Source organism: Lissotriton helveticus, chromosome 1_1 (genome assembly GCF_964261635.1).
Source record: "Lissotriton helveticus chromosome 1_1, aLisHel1.1, whole genome shotgun sequence".
Taxonomy (NCBI): Eukaryota; Metazoa; Chordata; class Amphibia; order Caudata; family Salamandridae; genus Lissotriton; species Lissotriton helveticus.
Window position 1 is genome coordinate 843,060,489 of NC_136057.1, and position 19,483 is coordinate 843,079,971.

Sequence of the window (19,483 nt, forward strand, 5' to 3'; positions counted from 1 at the left end):
ATAGTATGAGAACTCATTTATTTATATAACAGTCTTTTTATATTGTGGACCAGTTCCAATGATAAGAGAATATACACCTTACATTCCAAACTTTTTCCCATTCAAGGTGAACATAATTGAAATTGTGGGATCAATATAAAGCAGTATTATAAGAGCAACAGCGTGTGTTCATAAGTGATATAGTCTTTGTTAGACCCAGCATCCTTGGCATGGTTTCCCCCTACCTTTTTGCCTCTACCTCCTGTATTTTTGATGCTGTGCTGGATTTCGTTTTTACTGGTTTAGATGCTTTGGGCACTTTGCCACTGCTGATCAGTGTCAAAGTGCAAGTGCTCCCTGTATAAATTGTTATTGTGATTGGTTATCCATGATTGGCATATTTGTATTACCTAGAAGTCCCTAGTAAAGTGCACTGAGAGTGCCAGGGCTGGTGATTCAAATGCTACTAGTGGGCCTGCAGCACTGATTGTGCCACCCACATGAGTAGCCCTAAAATGGTGTCTCAGGCCTGCCACCGCAGTGCCTGTGTGCAGTCTGTGAACTGCCTTGTCCTCCTGGTCAGAGTCCCCACTGACCAGGCCTAACCCTTCCCTTTCTGGGCACATTGGTCACCCGTATGGAAGGCCCAAGGTACCCCCTTGGGCAGGGTGCAGTGTATGTGGAAGGTAGAGCATGTACTAGTGCAGGTGAAATGCTCTGGTAGTGAATTACAGCCATTTTTGTTTTTCACTATTGCAAGGCTATCTTGCCCCATAGGCTTTCATGGGGAATGCTGGCTCCAAGCATATCTTCCCATAGGAGCAAGATAGGACATAAAAGTCTGGTATCCCTGTACTCAGAATTTAATAACACAACTTTTAGGAAAGGTGCGGGCACATGCATCAATATTGCATTTTGCGATTCCTTAATTGCGAAAAATAAGGAATCGCAATTAAGGAATTGAAAAATGCAATGCATCAAAAAAAAAAAAAAAAAACCGCTAAAAAAATAGCGATTCCCTAAAATTCCTTAATTGCGATTCTCTAATTGAGAATCGCAATTAAGGAATACCACCCCATTCATTCCTATGGGCCTAGAGGCCCATAGGAATGAATGGGAATGACATTCTTAATTTGAGATTCACCATTAGAAATTCGCAAATTAAGAATGCAATTTCAAGGGTGCAGGGGTGTCCAAAGGACATAAGTACATTTGCCCATAAGTACATTTTGCACACACACATGCCCCAAGAGCATGTGTGTGTGTGTGTGAAATGAAACTTTGAAAAATGCACTTTAGTGCATTTTTCAAAGTTTTCGCAAATTACCATGAAGGTCAACTTCATGGTAATTTGCACCCCTTATTTGCGAATTCGCAATTTTTAAAATTTTAATGCATTGCTTTTAAGGAATCTCAATTTGAGATTCCTTAAATGCAATCGCAATTTAAGAAATCGAAATTTTGTGATTTCTTAAATGCAATCGCAATTTAAGAAATCGAAATTTTGCGATTTCTTAAATTGCAAAATTGACAAACATGTTAATGCATCCCAAAAATGGCAATTGCATTAGCAAACGGCCGAATTTTGCGATTCGCACCGTTTGCAAATGCAATTTCCTTTGATGCATGTGCCCGGTGGTTTTTAAATCCTGTGTTTGAGAACAGCCCTTTTAGAAAGTGGCTGTTCTCTTGTCTGACCTTTCTGGGTGCCTTGGCCTGTTTGTGAATTGACTGTCTGGTTTGTGAGAGACAGGGGCTGGGTGGCTCCCAGAGGCTGAGTGGACCATCCCTGGGCTGAATAGCTCCATCTGCATCTAGAATGATGGGAGGGGATAACACCTGGGCCTGAATAGGGCTGTGCCTGCCTTCCACAATGCTGGCTCTTCCTCCTGCTGGGCGGCTGACAACCCTGCCCCTCACTTTGAAAGGAAAGAAGAAGCCAGGAAAACAAAGTGCTCAAGGAACACCCAGAACTGGTTCAGACCGGGCTCAGAGCCCTCCTGCACAAAGGGAACAAAGACTTTTAGGGGTATAATTACAGGACCCCTGACTACAGAAAATTAGATCATCCTGGAATCAAGAATGAACCTCTGACAAGGAGAAAGCTGGAAGACTGAAGAAGGAAGACTGTCCGACTGTTGCTTTGCTGGACTGACCTGCAGTTGCTTTGCTGTCAAGGAGAGGGGAAGGACTTTGTTGTTGCTTTGTCCCCTTGCTTGAAGAGATCTCCAAGGGCCTGTTGTGAGCTGGCCTCCTGTTAAGAAGTCCCAGGAACAAAAGGACTTCACCCCCCAGCTTTCCCTGAATTCTGCTAAGAGAGTTCTGCCCTTCCGGAGTGCTGAATCTGACTGAGATGCATCTGGAAGTTGTGGCCTGCTGTTTGGAAAGCTGGAGAAACAAGAAACTAAGACTATCTGCAAATATTCACGCATCGCTCGCTTGCGGAGCGCATCCCCGTCAGTGCGAGGAAATTCCCGCTGCCGCGAAGGTCAAGATCGTCGCAGCGCCTGTGGCCGCTGCAAGAACGGACGCATCCTTCGCTTGTGAAACGCATCGCTACGGTGCGGGAAAAGTACCATTACTGCGAATATCGTCGCAGAGCCTGTCGTTGCTGGGTGAGATCGCCACACCGCTTGCTTGCAGACCGCATCACGTAGCTACGAACATCGCTGCAGAGCCATCGCATCGAGGGGCCGCGAGAGGAGAAGATCGGCGCTGTGCCGCGCATCGCCGCCGCACCCGAGATCGTCGCCGTCCCGAAGATCGTCACATCGTGCCATTTGCGAGACACTCCCTACGGAAACTATGCACCGGAATACATACAAGGTATCGCCTCCCTCCCCATACAGACCGGATTCATCGCAACACGCCCGCTGCGTCCAGCGGGGCTGTCGCATCGCCTCCCCAGGGTCTCAGGAGTGACGTATCTCTTGTTTTCCACTGCACCAGCTTCTGTTTTGGAACTTTGTCGTATCTAAAGGTACTGTTGGCTAAACGTGACACAACTGTGAACTATTCTAATGCAACTGTGGATTATTTTGACGCAACCCTTAAGAAATCTTTATAAACCATACCTTAAACTGTGTATGATGGATTTTTGTCATTTTGGTCTTGTGTAGTTTAGATTAAATACCTTTATTTTTCTAAACTGTTGTGGAGTCAGTTTGTGGTGTTTTCACTGTGTTACTGTGAGTGTTGGTACAAATACTTTACACATTGCCTTTGATAAGCCTGTCTGCTCGTGCCAAGCTACCGAGGGGGTGAGCAGGGGTTATCTAACTAGTGATTCCTCCTTACCCTGACTAGAAGCAAGGGTCCCTATTTGGATAGTGGTACCTACCTCTGCCAACTAGAGACCCCCAGTTCTAACATTGTTGGTCAGCGGTGGGATTTTGAACTTGTATTTGTACTAGACCCACAGCGACTGGTGTACATCACTAGTGAGTGTAGACCACTACACCACCGCATACTACATTTTGGTTTTTCATTCTATTTTTGAGTCACTCTTCAAAGCATCATGTCTCTGAAAGGGAAGGCACCAAATGTGGAGGCAGAATTGGAGTTTTGCATTGAGGATTTGTATTCCTACAACGTTGAGCAGCTCAGACAAAGTTTGATTGCCCCAACAAGAGCGGCTACAGGAAGGAGGAGCTTCAGAGAATTTTGAAGGCCCACTGGGAGGCACAAGAAGGAAATGATGCAAGTGGAAGGAATGGTTAACAACCCCAAGATCTGCCTGTGAGCAGACCAGGCTCAAGTCTTGGCAGCAACCATTCCAATAGGGCTTTCACTCCAGAAGAGTTAGAGGAGAATCAAAGAGTGAGGAATCAGGAGTTGGAACTTTTGAAAATGAAAATGGAGAAAGAGGCAGAAGAGAGCAAGAATGCTCGTGCCCTAGAAGAAAGGAAATTGCTTTTGGCTCATGAGTTGAGCCTGAGGGAACTGGAGATCAAGGCCAAGCAGGTGGATTCCAGTTCAAATGGTGGCAGCGCACAGCTAGTGCAGGGTGGTAAAGTATATATCCCGATTGATTTGGTACAGAATTACAATAGGAGTGAAGATATCTATGCCTGGTTTACCTCTTATGAGATTGCATTGTGAATGAATGGGGTGTCTGAACAGCATTGAGGAGTGGGCCTGTGGAAACATTGTGAGGCTTCTGGGAGGAGTGCTCTAGAGCCCTTAGAATTAGCAGGTACCATGACCTATCCAAATATGAAGGAGGCCCTATGTCTCAGGTATGGACTTAGTCCAGAGCAGTAAAGACTGCAGTTTAGGAAATCCAGAAAGAAAGAGTCTGAGACTTGAATGGAGTGTGTGAATCTGTATTCACATGCACTGGAAGGTTGGATGAAGGGCAGCAAAGTAATTGATTATAAGGGGTTGTTGCATTTAATTAGCTGGGAGCACTTGAGTAGTCTATGTGTTCCAGAGCTGCGCCAGCATCTTTTAGACAGCAAGCTGACAGACCCCATTGAGCTTGCTAAGGAGGCAGACCGCTGGACCAGTACCAGGGTCCACAGAGGAATTGTGGGTACCACAGCCAAAGGTGGGCAGGGTCCCCAGCAGAAGAGTGGGGGTGACAAGGGTAACCAAAAGGAGTTCTCTCAAGGGCCCCAAAACAGTTCCAAGGGAGAGGAGTCCCTACCCCCCAAACCTAAGCCAACCTGGCCCCCTAAGGGCAAGCAGGACAACAGGGGTCCCTCTACCTGCTATCACTGCAATGAGGTGGACCACTTCTCATCTAGGTGTCCCAAGAAAAATACAGCACCCACTGGTGTTCCCATCCCGGGATTAGCGAGTGTAGCTTTGGGAGGGGTTTTGATTTCCAGTGGGTAGGAGGGACTAGCAGTAATGACCCTGGTCTCTTTAGGAGATCCAGAGATGGTCCAGAACACCCCTCTGCACCAGAACACTAAGAAATACGGGCAGTGGATGACCATCAATGGGAAGAGGGTGGAGGCTCTGAGAGACACAGGAGCCAGCGTGACATCCGGGAGGTGTCAGTGGGTGTCTGAAGAGCAGGTCATTCCAAATTACTCTGCCCAGTAGTTGCAGCTGACAGCTCAGTGCGCCTCTGCAAAGTGGCGCATGTTCCCTTTGAGTGGAGGGGGGTCTCCGGTCTCTTCGGCGTTGTTGTGAGTCAAACTTTGCCTGTAGACTGTCTGCTAGGTAATGACCTGGAGAGTTCCCCATGGAAGGAGGTAGAACACCAGGCACATCTGGAGATATTGGGTGTGCCTGCGTAGATCTGTGTTACCACGCGGGCTACGGCAGCCAGTAGGGGTGATTCAGCAGATCTGGAGCCTGAAACAGTGGCCCAGGAGACTGCCAAAAAGAGAAAGGGCAGGGGGGACTGGAAACCCCTGCCCCGCTGTTGCCACGGCCCAGGAAGGAGCAGAACCTGAGGGGGATGCCCTGGAGCCTACCGGGGAACAAGTGGCCGAACTGGGGGACCTACCTGAGCGGACCCATTGGCAGCGAGAAGGTGGCCCCGCCAGGGAGGAATTCTGCAAGGCACAGAAGGAGTGCCCTTCTCTCATTGGTGTGCGGCAACAGGCTGCAGACCAGGCAGATGGTGGAGCGTCCAAGGATCATCTCTTTACTGGGAAGATGAGTTGTTGTATAGTGAGCCTAAGTTCGTTGAGCCTAGTGCAGCCCTTGTGCTGGTGGTACCCGAGCACTTCAGGAACTTCCTAATGGGTCTGGCTCATGACGTGCCTCTCGCAGGACATCTGGGGCAAGACAAGACCTTTCAAAGGCTTGTCACCCACTTCTACTGGCCCCAGAGGAAGAAGCCCATCAGTACCTTTTGTAGATCTTGCCAAACATGTCAGGCCAGTGGTAAGAGTGGAGGGAAGTGCAAGGCACCCCTCCAACACTTTCCTGTGGTGAGCATCCCTTTCGAGCGGGTGGGCATCGACGTCGTGGGGCCCCTGGACCCTAAGACAGCCTTCATGCCACCAGGTACCCGGAAGCTGTCCCTCTCAGGACAATCACAGCCCCCGTGGTGGGCCGTGCATTGATGGGGATCTTTTGCCGTGTGGGGTTCCCCAGAGAGGTGGTCTCCGACCGGGGACCCAACTTCATCTCTAGGTACAAGAAGTCTCTGTGGGAAGAGTGTGGGGTAACTTATAAGTTCACCACTCTTTACCACCCTCAAGGAAATGGGCTGGTTGAAAGGTTCAACTGCACCCTTAAAGGTATGATTATGGGCCTAGCGGAGCCCATGAGACGGAAGTGGGACGTCTTTCTACCATGCCTGTTTGCCTACAGAGAGGTGCCTCAGAAGTCCTTAGGGTTCAGTCCCTTTGAACTCCTGCATGGCCACCCTGTTAGAGGATCTCTCACACTGGTGAAGGAGGGGTGGGAGAAATCCCATGGGAAAACCCCCAAGGATGTGTTCAGCTATGTGCTGGCCTTCCGCAACCAGACACAACGCTTCAGGAAACTCGCTCCGGAGAACCTAGAAGGTAGCCAGGAAGAAATGAAAAGATGGTACAACCAGAATACCACTCTGGTCGAATTTCAACCTGGGCAGAAAGTGTGGGTAATGGCGCCAGTGGAGCCTTGCGGGCTCCAAGACAAGTGGACTAGGCCATATGAGGTGGTGGAGCGCAAGAGCTAAGTAACCTATCTGGTTAACGACTCCCAGGCAGCCCCTGAGAGTCTTGCATGTGAACTGCCTCAACCCCACTTTGAGAGGTCTGAAGTGACAATGCTCCTGGCCACAGATGCTGGAATGGGAGAGGAAAGTGAACCTCTTCCTGACCTCCTGGCAGCTAAGGAGCAGGACGGGTCAGTGGATGGTGAAGTCCTCTCGCTCACCCTGACCCCAGAGCAGCAGAGGGACTGTTGCCAAGTGTTGGGTCAGTTTGCATCCCTGTTCTCCCTGACCCCAGGTGTCACCAATTGGTGTGTCCATGATGTGGACACTGGAGATAGTTTACCTGTGAAACAGAAATTTTACTGGGTAGCTGACAAGGTCAGGGCCAGCATCAAGGAAGAGGTTTCCAAGATGTTGGCGCTAGGAGTGATTGAGCCCTTCAGCAGCCCCTGGGCTAGCCCAGTGGTCTTCGTGCCAAAAGCTGCTGAGCCCGGTGCCACTCCAGAATTCCAGTTTTGTGTGGACTACCGTGGGCTCAATGCAGTCACGAAGACTGACGCACACCCCATCCCCAGAGCTGATGAGCTTGTGGATCGGTTGGGAGCTGCTCAGTACGTTTGATTTAACTTCTGGGTACTGGCAGATTGCCTTAACTGAGGGGCCAAAGAGAGGTCTGCGTTCTAAACGCCAGAGGGGCACTTCCAGTTCCGAGTCATGCCCTTTGGGTTGAAGAACCCCCCTGCCACATTACAGAGACTGGTTAACCAGGTACTGACAGGTCTGGAGGAATTCAGCACCACATACCTGGATGACATTGCTGTGTTCAGCTCCACGCAACACCTCTGTGAAATGTTGAAGGCTCTGCAAAGGGCAGGCCTCACTATCAAGGCCAGCAAGGGCCAGATAGGGCAGGGATCTGTGGTGTATTTGGTGGGACACCAGGTGGGGAGCGGCCAGGTGGTGCCCCTGCAGGCGAAGATTGATACCATTCTGGCTTGGGAGCCCCCCAAGACCCAGACAGAGCCGAGAGCCTTTTTAGGTCTTACCAGGTTGTACCGATGGTTTGTCAAGGGATATGGCACCATCGTTGTCCCCTTGACAGAGCTGACTTCCAAGAAGCAGCCCAGGAGAGTGAATTGGACCGAGGCCTGCCAAACTGCTTTTGTTACCCTGAAAACTGCCATGTGTACAGCACCGGTGTTCAAGGCACCTGATTTCTCAAGTGAATTTATAGTGCAGACAGACGCTTCAGAGAATGGTGTGGGAGCATTACTCTCACAGATCAACGACGAGGGCTGGGACCAACCTGTAGCTTTCATTAGTTGGAGGCTACTCCCCAGGGAACAGAGGTGGAGTGCAATTGAAAGGGAAGCTTTTGCTATGGTCTGGGCTCTGAAGAAGCTGAGGCCCCACCTGTTTGGGACTCACTTCCGTGTCCAGACAGACCCTAGGCCCCCTCAGATGGTTAATGCAGATGAGGGTGAGAACCCAAAACTGTTGAGGTGGTCCATCTCCCTACTTTACGGTGGAACACCGCCCTGGCACAGAACACGCCAATGCTGATTGTTGTTGCTTTGTCCCCTTGATTGAAGAGATCTCCAAGGGCTTGTTGTGAGCTCCTGTTAAGTCCCAGGAACAAAAGAACTTCACCCCCCAGCTTCCAGTGAACTCTGCTGAAAGAGTTCTGCCCTTGCGGAGTGCTGAATCCGACTGAGGGGCATCTGGAAGTTGTGGCCTGCTGTTTGGAAAGCTAGAGAAAAAGAAACTAGGACTATCTGCAAATTTTCACGCATCGCTTGCTTGCGGAGTGCATCCCCGTCAGTGCGAGGAAATTCCCGCCGCCGCAAAGATAGAGATCGTCGCAACGCCTGTCGCCGCTGCAAGAACCAACGCATCCTCCGCTTGCAGAACGCATCGCTCTGGTGCGGGGAAAGTACCATCGCTGCGAGTATCGTCGCAGAGCCTGTCGTCGAAGGGTGAGATCGCCGCACCGCTTGCTTGCAGACCGCATCACGTCGATGCGAACATCGTCGCAGAGCCATCGCATCGAGGGGCGAGAGAGGGGAAGATCGACGCTGCGCTGCGCATCGCCTCCACACCCGAGATCGTCGCCGTCCCGAAGATAGTCGCATCGTGCCTTTGCAAGACGCTCCCTACGGAACCTACGCACCGGAATCCATACAAGGTATCGCCTCGCCCTCCCCATACAGCCCGGATTCGCCGCAACACGCCCGCTGCGTCCAGGGGGCTGTTGCATCGCCTCCCCAGGGTCTCAGGAGTGACGCATCACTTGTTTTCCACTGCACCAGCTTCTGTTTTGGAACTTTGTCGCATCTAAAGGTACTGTTGGCTAAACGTGATGCAACTGTGAACTATTCTAACGCAACTGTGGATTATTTTGACGCAACCCTTAAGAACTCTTTAAAAACCATATCTTGAACTGTGTATGTTGGATTTTTGTCGTTTTGGTCTTAGGGCCAAATGTACAAAAAGTACCAATTGCAATTACCTAATTGCGATTCTTAACAAATTGTAATTAGAAAATCGTAATTTCAAATATAAGAAAATTCCAAATATTAAATGCTGATTCGTAGTGGGTCGCAAATAGATCTACCTCATAAATATTAATGGGGTAGGTCGCAGTTTGCGACCCAACAGGAATATGGCCATCAAAGGGATGGTGGTCTCCTGGGGCAGCAGACCACCATGTCGGTTACTGCTTTTCAGTAAAGGAACTTATTTATTTATTTTAAATGCAGCCTATTTTCCTTAAAGGAAACTGAGATGAGTTTCAAAAAGAAAATGAAAGTGTCATTTTTTTTTAGAGCAGGCAATGATCCGTGGGACCATGGGTCCCTTGGGGAAAATGTAAACAAAAATAATTTTCAGTGTTCAGTGGTCCATGGTGATTACTGCCTGCTCTTAAAAAACATATTTGTGCTTACATCTTCCTCCAAGGGACCCCTTCCCATTTGTGAGTTGAATACCCATAAAACTGAGGTGCTACTATTTGGTAAAACCCCCGTTCCTGATTGGTGGATATTTTCGTTGTTCTGCTTTCCCTTAGACTCTTGGGAAAAGTCGTTTGTTATTGTTTAAGGCTGCTGTTAAAATAAAGTAAAGAAAGAAGAGCATAATACAAGCCTCTGGTCTTGACACAGAATTCAGATTAGGCTGTTATTTTGTAAACACCAGATAACACCTCCCTCATGTTGGAAATAAAAATTGGTGAAGTGGGAATTAGGTGTCATATTATTATGCCAAGATCTGCCTACAAACATAGACAGAGAGGCTAAGGCAGAAAGGCATTTTTGTTTTATTTAGCCCGTGTTTTTTCTTATTTTTATTGCTATGGATTTGCGGAAGCTCTGCGAATTCACGGCAAACTTTAAAAAACAAAAAACAGGAGGAGCCATTCGCGAGACCAAGATGGCCGCGTGAGAGCTCGGCTCCGCCGGCCTCCCTATCCAGCCTTAATATCCTGGCATGAATCCTGCAGCATAACACCCTAACTGACTGCGCAGAGGAAGCGGCGTCCCCCGCAGTGTTTCAGGGCCGCCTGCATGGCTCGGAAGATATGCCATCCGTCGGCCTACCCAAATCAGAAGCCAGGGACTGGAGTAACTGGAGAGCCCGCCGCTGAAATAATAAACATTGTGGCCGAAAACCGTAAGTCACCGGTCCGACCCCGTAACTTATCCAACGCCTGTCCAGGACTGCTGGGGCCCCGGCGGAGTATACCAGGGGGGCGGTGCCGCTGTGAAGAGGCCCTGGCACTGTGAGATTTCTCTGGACTGCCCCGTGAAGCTGGAGAGAAGAGCAACCTGGCGCCTTGCGCGGGCAGGGAGCGCTGCATTGTGGAGTGGCGGCCCGGGGCTGGCAGAGACTGGAATCGGCGGCAAAAGGTGGGAGCGTACTGAGTGCAATGGCCTCGGTGGGCAGTGGGTCAGAAATGTTGGCCCCCTGAGGCGGACGTACCTGTTCCGCATCGCCCCACATGCACGGAAGAGCCGGCACTGCGAGCCGGTGGCCGGAGGGCAGTGCCAAGCACCTTTATTAAGTGACGGGCTGCAGTGGTCGCGAAGACGCCCAGCTCCGGAGGGGAGATCTGCGGAGAGTTGGGGAGGAGTGACCCGGAAGGTTCCCCGACGGTGCATGCTAGACCCCTGCCGCAGTGGAGAGGTGCCGTGGTGTGACTTACCTGCTAATAGGGTGCGGGGAGCTGCGTGGCACCGCGACGCGGGTGAAGCCCCCGGCAGACCCTTTAATCCTAGGAACTGGTTGCGGGGTTTGCCTGAGGTATCAGGCTGCTATGAACATGGTGGAAGGTCTGGAGAAGAGCGGCACTGTGACATCTACAGTTTCGGTGCCCTACTATCAGAGAGGTGACTCAAACTGTGTACTTTGTGGGGCGTGAGGTGGGAGCAGTAGTGTGTTGCACCTTGGCCATTGTAGTGTTGGATGACCAGTATTGGCGCTGCATTGTACGCGACCCCCCCCCCCGCTTGCTGACTAGGGGGCCTGGATATTGATTTGCTGAGACTCCTTGGGGCGCGGCGGCACAGCGGTTGGACACGTGGTGGCCGGAAGACACGCGGGGAGCCCTAAGACCCTGGACCTTGGGTGTGTCCCTCAGACTAGTGACTCGTAGTGGCGAAGCAACGGAGTTTAGATGGCGACCAAGCCGGACACAGAAAAGTCCCTGCCCAGATCCACCAAGGGGTTTAAAAACATTCAATCCAATAAGCTGGACCGATATACCATGCCTAAAGGCTCCCCTACAGAAATGAAGAGGGCTCAGTCATGGTATGGGCTCTCCCACTGAGCCAACACTCATGGATGTCATGGCAGTCATAAGTGGGGTCCAAGCATCACTGGGCCAAAAAATGAAAGCTTTGGATAATAAATTGGACACGGTCATGATTGAGGTAAACCCGATACGGGCGGATCTCACGAAGGCGAGTGAGAAAGTTAAATCACTTGATATCCAGACTGCCAGTCTGACTGATGACGTGGCGTTGCTGCAGCAAGAGGTAGGAGACCTGAAGACCTCACACGCTCTGACGGATCGCAAGCTTGATGAATACGAGGGGAGGGCTAGGCGTAATAACATACGCATTCTTGGAGTGCCCGAGAAATCAGAAGGCCAGGCTCCGGACTTGTTTGTCGAAGACATTGTCCTTAACCACCTCAAGCCCAAGGGACTGAGTAACTTTTTCACAGTTGAGCGCGCTCATAGAGTGCTGGGGGGGAGGCCCAGGTCCGGGGCCCCCCCTCGCCCGATGATTTCAAGAGTCCTGAATTTTCGGGACAGGGATGTGATCTTGCAGGCGGCTCGAGCGGGGTCCCCCTTGCGGTTCGAGAATGCAACGCTTTCCTTTTTTTCAGACTTTACTCAGATGGTGCAGAAACAACAGTGAAGAGGAAACTCAGGGACAAGGGACTGAAATACGGTAATGATGTTTCTGGCCCACCTGCATGTGGAACTCAACGGGAAGGCCTGGTTTTTTGATAACCCTTAGGTGGCGTTGTACTGGTTGGACAGCGGGCATCCGAGTGAGCCAGAGGAACGAGACCGAGGTGGAGGAGATGATCAACAGGAACAAGAATGAAGAAGGCCGTAGGAATTTATATGCAGTATTGGAATGTCAGGGGGTGGGGTGGCTCCACAGCCAATTTCTAGATTAGACTCGTTTAACTGTAGTTTTGCTGTGGAATGCCCTGAATTCCGGGTATTGACGGGGGGCTGGAGGGGGGCAGGGCATTGGTCCTCCTATTTACTACTTTCTTTTAGTTCGTAGGTTAGAATTTGGGCGACGGGCACACTGCTAGTTGGGGATGGGCGACACCCATATGCAGGGGTGCGGGGAGGGGGGTTGAGAGGGATGGGGTTTTTTGATATTCGGATTGTATAGTGTGCAGTTGTATTTGGAACCTGTTTTCTTTTTGCACATGGTGACATAGCTATGACTGGACTGATTCCTTAACACTATAATGTCAACTGTTAGACGAGGATCAGGGATAAATGTGATTAGTTGGAACGTGAATGGTCTCGGAGACTAAATTAAGAGTGGAATGGTGAACCAGTTAATTAGGCGGCATTCCGCTGATGTAGTGCTGTTGCAGGAGACACACCTAGTTGGTAATCGTTGCATGGCCTTACACAAAGGGGGCTATAAGCTGGTGGCACATGCTGGATTCACCACGGGGTCTAGGGGAGTGGGTGTCTTGGTGAAAAACTCCTTTCCCCTAGCCATACAGGCCACATGGGCTGATCATCGAGGCAGATACATTGGCGTATCGGGGCAGTGGGAAGGCCAGACGGTTACTTTCATGTCTGTCTATGTTCCACCGGGCCTGCAAACTGACACTTACCGAGACCTGGGGGCAATCTTCCTGACTTTGCCCATGGGCCTACTGGTGATGGGTGGGGACTTTAACGCGGTGATGGATGGAGAGGTAGACAGAAACCCTGCCCGAGTCCTGAGGCCGGCACAGAGGTGGCTTCCCGACTTCTTAGAAACAACAGGGCTTATCAATGGTAGGAGGTTGAACAACCCCAGCAGGGAACATTATACACACGTGTCAGCCGCACACCACGCCCTATCCAGAATAGACTATGTATTGATACTAGCGGCCCATGCGGTGGCGATTCAGGAGGTGCGACACCTGGGAAGGGGAATATCCGATCACCCACCGGTTTGGCTCCGGTTGGAAACTGGCCAATCTGATGTAGGTAGAGTAGCCCCTATAAATGCATGGCACCTGAGAGACCCCGCCACCAAGAAGGAAATCATTAAAAGTACGGAAAGGTACTTCCAGAAGAATATGGATTTTGTAGACTCAGCACAGACCCTGTGGGAGGCGCACAAGATTGTCATTAGAGGGGAGGTTTTGTCTTTGGTCGCAGGGAAGAAGAGGAAATGTTGGGCCGAAATAGAACGGGCAGAGGCAGAGGTGATCAGGATGGAGATTGAGGTATCTAAGAACGCGACCCCGGAAGGTACACATCGGCTGAAACTCCTCCAAGATGAGTATAGGGGCTTAGCTAGAGATGTGGCCAAATTACAACTCAGTGAAACTCAGAGCAGAATATATGAACACGGTGACAAAGCAGGCAAACCGATAGCGTGGCTCGAGAAGGCAGAGTGGGTGTCACGGCTAGTACTGGAGTTGCAGAGAGATGATTCTGAGAAAATAACCGACCCACAAACCATAGCAAATGAGTTCTCGAAATACTATGGGGAAGTGTATTCGTCCACTGGGGTATACACAGAGGAGGAAAGCGCGGCCATGATCCATGACATCCAGATGCCCACTCTATCGGAAGAGGATCAGAAATACTTAGACTCCCCACTCACAACTGATGAAGTAGCACAGGCCATCAGAGGAGTGCATTTCGGGAAGGCCACAGGCCCGAATGGCATCCCTATAGAACTGTATAAACTGAGTGCAAACAGGCTTGTTCCGTTTCTTCGCACCATGTTTGTAGAGAGTAAAGAGAGGGGCCAGCTCCCATACGACCAGCGAGCAGCGAATATTGTCGTCGTTCATAAAGCTGGTAAGCCCAGGACACTCTGCTCCTCTGACAGGCCCATTTCATTGCTAAACGCTGAGCCTAAAGTCTTGGTGAAGCTACTAGCGACGAGGTTATCTAAATTTATTACCACCCTGGTCCACCCAGATCAATCTGACTTTATGCCGCGTCGCAATACGGCCCTTAACCTACAGTGGCTACGGAGGCCCAGACGCTACAGGAGCCAGCGGTACTGGTATCCTTGGATGCCACCATGGCCTTTCACAGGGTTGAGTGGCCCTACTTGTTCGCAGTTCTGGGTAAGATGGACTTTGGGCCAGAGTTTATTAATTGGGTCTGCCTCTTGTATGCCGATCCACTCGCCAGGGTTGTGGTGAACAATCGAAGGTCCGCCGACTTCCCTCAGGGAAGAGGCACGAGACAGGGGTGTCCCTTGTCCCCGCTCCTATTTGCCCTGGCTCTCGTGCCGTTGGCGACGTGGGTCCGGTGGGACCGGTTAATCAGAGGGCTTCGTTGCACGCTGGAGTGGGAGGACAAGATCTCGTTATATGCGGACGATATCCTGCTTTACCTCATCAATCCGAAGGGATCCTTGATATGTTTTCTTGACGTGCCTGCAATATTCGGGAGATACTCTGGCTTCGCAAGTAACTGGTCGAAATCAGTGCTCATTGTACTTAGAGGGGATCCTCCGGTAGTCCCGAGCTCCTGCCCGATACAAATTGAACCGGTAGGGTTTCAATATCTCAGCATTTTTGTGACGTTAGACCCAAAGTTAAGATATGCCAAAAACTTGGGCCGCCCACTGACTCAATTTAAAGGGGATGAGATGAGGTGAAAGGCACTCCCGCTCTCCCTTTTGGGCAGGGCAGTGCTTTTCAAGGTGATGGCCCTTCCCTGATTCCTGTACGCGCTTCAGAACGCAATGGACCCGGTACCATCATCCTACTTTAAGGAAATAGAGGCCCTTCAGAGGCAGCTTCTTTGGGAGTGCAGGCCTTCTCCAAGCTTACTCACCCCTGGTATGATGGTGGGATAGGCTTGCAAGATCTGCGGAAATATTATTGGGCCTCCCAGTTAGCGGCGGTGAACCATGCCCTATATGGGCCTCCCGGAGACCCGGGGGACGCGATGGACCGCTGGCAGGTGCCAGGGGGTGACCTCACGAGGGCACTATATGCCAGATCCAACCGGTTCCCCCTCGCTGGGCCGTCATCACATGCAGTGCATTTGTGGCACGTGGCTAATCGACATCTTAAGTGGGAGGGAAAACTCACACTCGCCTCCCCATTGTTGAACTCAGAGAGGCTGGGCAGCTTGTGGAAATCAAAGAGATTTGACAAATGGGATCTCATAGGGATCACGCAGATCAAGGATGTTTGGGGACAGGACACAGTTCACACGTTTGGTTCCGTCCAGCAAAAATACCACCTTCAGGAGAGTGTGCATTATCGCTACCTCCAAGTTAGGCATGCTTTACTTACACACATCCCCAGAGGCACTACGCTCCCAAAAGCCTCCCCCCTGGAAGATCAAGTGTTAGACGGTCATCTCCCGGAAAAGCCCATTTCACTAATATATAAGAAACGTATTAATAATATGGAGGTCCTGAAGGAAACTATTAGGACACAGTGGGGTGCCGATGTGTTGGAACTGGATGACGAGGACTGGAGGGAGGAGGTCTCCTCTCCAAAGTTGGTGGCTATTCAAATGAGACTCAGGCTAGTGCAACTAAAGATTCTTCACATGTCGTATGTCACGGGGCCCCAGCTGGTGCAAATGGGTTGCGCGGAGAGTGGGGAATGTTGGAGGGGGTGCAGGGAGCTTGAAAGTTTTATGCATATTTTGTGGCATTGTGCAGAGATACAGGAATATTGGGTAAAGATTGATGATATGATGCGAGATGTGCTGGGGGTGGAGATAGCACCGGAGGCCCGCAGGTATATTTTGAATGTTTGGGAGCCTACGGATCTGAGTGCGTACAGGAGCCAATGGGTGACCCTGGCATGTATGGTAGCCAAGCGTAATATTGCTCAGATGAGGAGTGCTAACCAACCGCCCCGGGTCGAGAAGTGGATGGAGGACCTGGACTGGTGCATGTACAAGGAGAGGTTGGTTTATGTTGCCAGGGGTTGTCCTGCAAAGTGGGAGAAGATCTGGGAGACCTGGAATCGATATCGGGGAGATATTTGTGTTCCCCCGATAGGTCAGGATGAAGTGGCGGCGTATGAGTCCCTGTGATCCCTTAACGCTTTCCTGTTTGTATTATTTTGAAGTATGGAAAAGTATAATATGACAAATGTGGGAGCGGCGAATGCCACTTGATGTTTTTCTTTGTGGTTTTGTTAATAAAAAGTTTTTTTTTGTTTTTTTTAAACACCACCAGGCCTAGCCCCCAATGTCTTCTTTTATTGTTTGTTTAGGACTTAGTCAGGAGTCCTAAGATAGGTGCCACCACTTCCTGGCAGATCTGGTGGCAGCCACTCAGTTCTCAAAGCAAAACCAAAGGGATGATGGACGGAGTGTTGAACATTGCAAGCACTCACGCCCAGTCAACTGATCTGGGTTTAATCCATCATCATTCTTTAGCTCACTCCGCCACCCCAGTTCAGACATGGCCATATGCAAATCAGTCCGACCCTGTGCCTCATGGCAACAGTCCAGCCCGAACTGCCAAGCCATTTCTTCCCTGGACCGGAAACAAGCATCCTGGGACCGGTTTCTGGCTAATCAGCCATCATCAGCCAGGCTAGCTTGAATCCAGTAGCAAAGTGAGCAAGGGACCCACGTCTGGGCATACCCTGCCAACTTAGGTCCTAGAATGCTTATTTCCAGGCAAGGAAGGCCCTGGCTTGGCAGTTCGGGTTGGACTGTTCCCATTGGGCGCAGGGTCAAGACTGTTTTTCATATGGCTGGGTTCAAACTGGAATGGCATGGTGAGCAAAACAACGATGGATTTAGGCCCAGATCTCTGTACTGGGGTGAATGTATGACATTGTTCTGCATTCTGTCCACCAATTGTTCTTTTGCATTTGCCACTCAGTTCTCAGCAGGAGATCTGTTGGATCCACTGAGGCTCCGCATTCCAAGATTGAATATGCTACTTACCAGTATGCATCTGTTCTTGGCATGTAGGGCTGCTAACATTCATATCTTAGCATTAGATCGCCGCCTAGTGTTGGGTCCGGATGATCGCACATTGTTGTCCTGGAAGAGTCTTCGAAGTATCCTGAGATAGGTGGCTCCTCCCCTGGACTACAGTGCGCATGGGCATCGGCTCCATCCCCAGATTGTTTTTCGCCATTGTGGCAGAAGATGGAGTGAAAAGTGTAAAGGATGTCCATGCTAATGACTGAATACAATAGTATGTCTGCAGCTGCAACAGGCACCGGGGAGGAGGGCGGGCGATATGAATGTTAGCAGCCCTACATGCCAAGAACAGATGCATACTGGTAAGTAGCATATTCAGTTCGAGGCATGTGGGCTGCTAAATTCATATCTTAGCATAGAATACATAGCAGTCCCTCCATTATCGGCGGTTGCCCGTGCCAGCTGCAGAAACTTGAAAAAGTGTTTTGAGAACAGCCTGTCCTACAGCAGCTTGCTGCTTGGATGCACATCAACACAGTAGTGTTTTGTAAAGGTATGTGGTGTAACCCACGTGGCTGCTCTGCAAATGTCCTCTAAGGGAATGTTCCCTAGGAAAGCCATGGATGCCCCCAATTTGCGTGTGGAGTGCGCCCTTGGGGGTATTGTTAAAGTGCGCTTGGCCTTTTGATAACAGATTTGAATGCACTTAACAATCCACCTGGCTATTCCTGCTTTGGAGATAGGGTTGCCTTTGTGTTGTGGTGAGAAGGCAACAAAAAGTTGTTCTGTTTTTCTAAAGGGTTGTGTCCTGTCTATGTAGTACATCAACGCCCTCCGTACATCTAAGGTGTGGAGCATTCTTTCCGCCACCGTTTGTGGGTTTTGGAAGAATGCCGGCAAATCAATAGTTTGGTTGAGATGAAACTGTGACACCACCTTCGGAAGGAATTTGGGGTTAGTGCGTAGCACTACCCTATTTGGATGAATTTGAATGAAAGGCTCTTGGATTGTGAGCGCTTGTAGCTCACTAACACGCCTCAGTGACGTAATAGCTATTAGGAAGGCTACCTTCCACGTTAGGAACTGGAGTTCACACGAGTGCAGTGGCTCAAATGGTGGTCCCATCAGTCTGGTGAGGACCACATTGAGGTTCCACACTGGAGCTGGTGGTGTTCTTGGGGGAATGACTCGTTTTAGACCTTCAAGGAAAGCTTTAATGGCAGGCACCCTGAAGACAGAGAGATGCTGCCTGTTCTGAAGATAAGCTGCTATGGCGGATAGATGTATCCGAATGGAAGTGTACGCTAGATTACACTTATAAAGATGCAACAGATAGCAGATGATGTTAGGGATAGATGCATCCAGCGGGTTGATGTCATTAGCTGTACAGTAAATGACAAAACGCTTCCATTTTGCAGCATAGCATGCTCTGGTAGTTGGCCTCCTTGCCTCCTTGATAATGTTCATGCATTCTGGAGGCAGGTTAAGGTAGCCGAACTCTAGGACTTCAGGAGCCAGATCGCCAGGTTGAGCTGTTGCGGGTCTGGATGCTGAATTTCTCCATGGTTCTGCGTCAAAAGTCTGGGCGTGAGGCGCAGTCTTTGATGCGGCACCACCGAGAGTTCGAGCAACGTGGTGTACCATGCCTGGCGCGCCCACGTTGGAGCAACTAGGATGAGTGTCATCGAGTGCTGCCTTAGCTTTCTTGCCACCAGCGGTATGAGAGGTGCTGGGGGAAAAGCGTACGCAAATTTGCCTGACCAGTTCATCCATATCGCATTTCCCTGCGACTGTGGGTGAGGAAACCTGGCGGCAAAGTGTTGGCATTTTGCGTTTTCCTTTGTGGCAAACAGGTCTATCTCTGGATGACCCCACTGCTGGAAGTACGGGCGGAGTACTGATGGATGTAACTCCCACTCGTGCATCTGATGGCTGTATCTGCTGAGCAGATCCGCCATCTGATTGTCCTTGCCCGGGAGGTGTTCTGCCATGAGGAAAATGTTCCTTTGAATGGCCCACTTCCACATGCTCTGAGCCAGATGAGACAGCTGTGGCGAGTGGGTGCCTCCCTGCTTTTGAACGTAGTACATCGCGGTCATGTTGTCCGTCCGGACTAACACTACCTTGTTGCACAGATGTACATTGAAGGACTTGAGCGCCATGAAGATTGCCATCAGTTCTAGATAGTTGATGTGCATCTTCTGTTGCTGCGTCGTCCATAGTCCCTGCACCGTGTAATTGAGCATATGAGCTCCCCATCCCTGGAGAGA

At 50.4% G+C, this 19,483-nt stretch overlaps 1 protein-coding gene across 2 annotated transcripts in view; it reads right to left on the bottom strand.

Annotated features, from left to right (window-relative positions):
- Nucleotides 1–19,483, bottom strand: part of NT5DC3 (5'-nucleotidase domain containing 3) — a 377,890-nt gene that overhangs the window by 177,464 nt on the left and 180,943 nt on the right. The window lies entirely within an intron of this gene.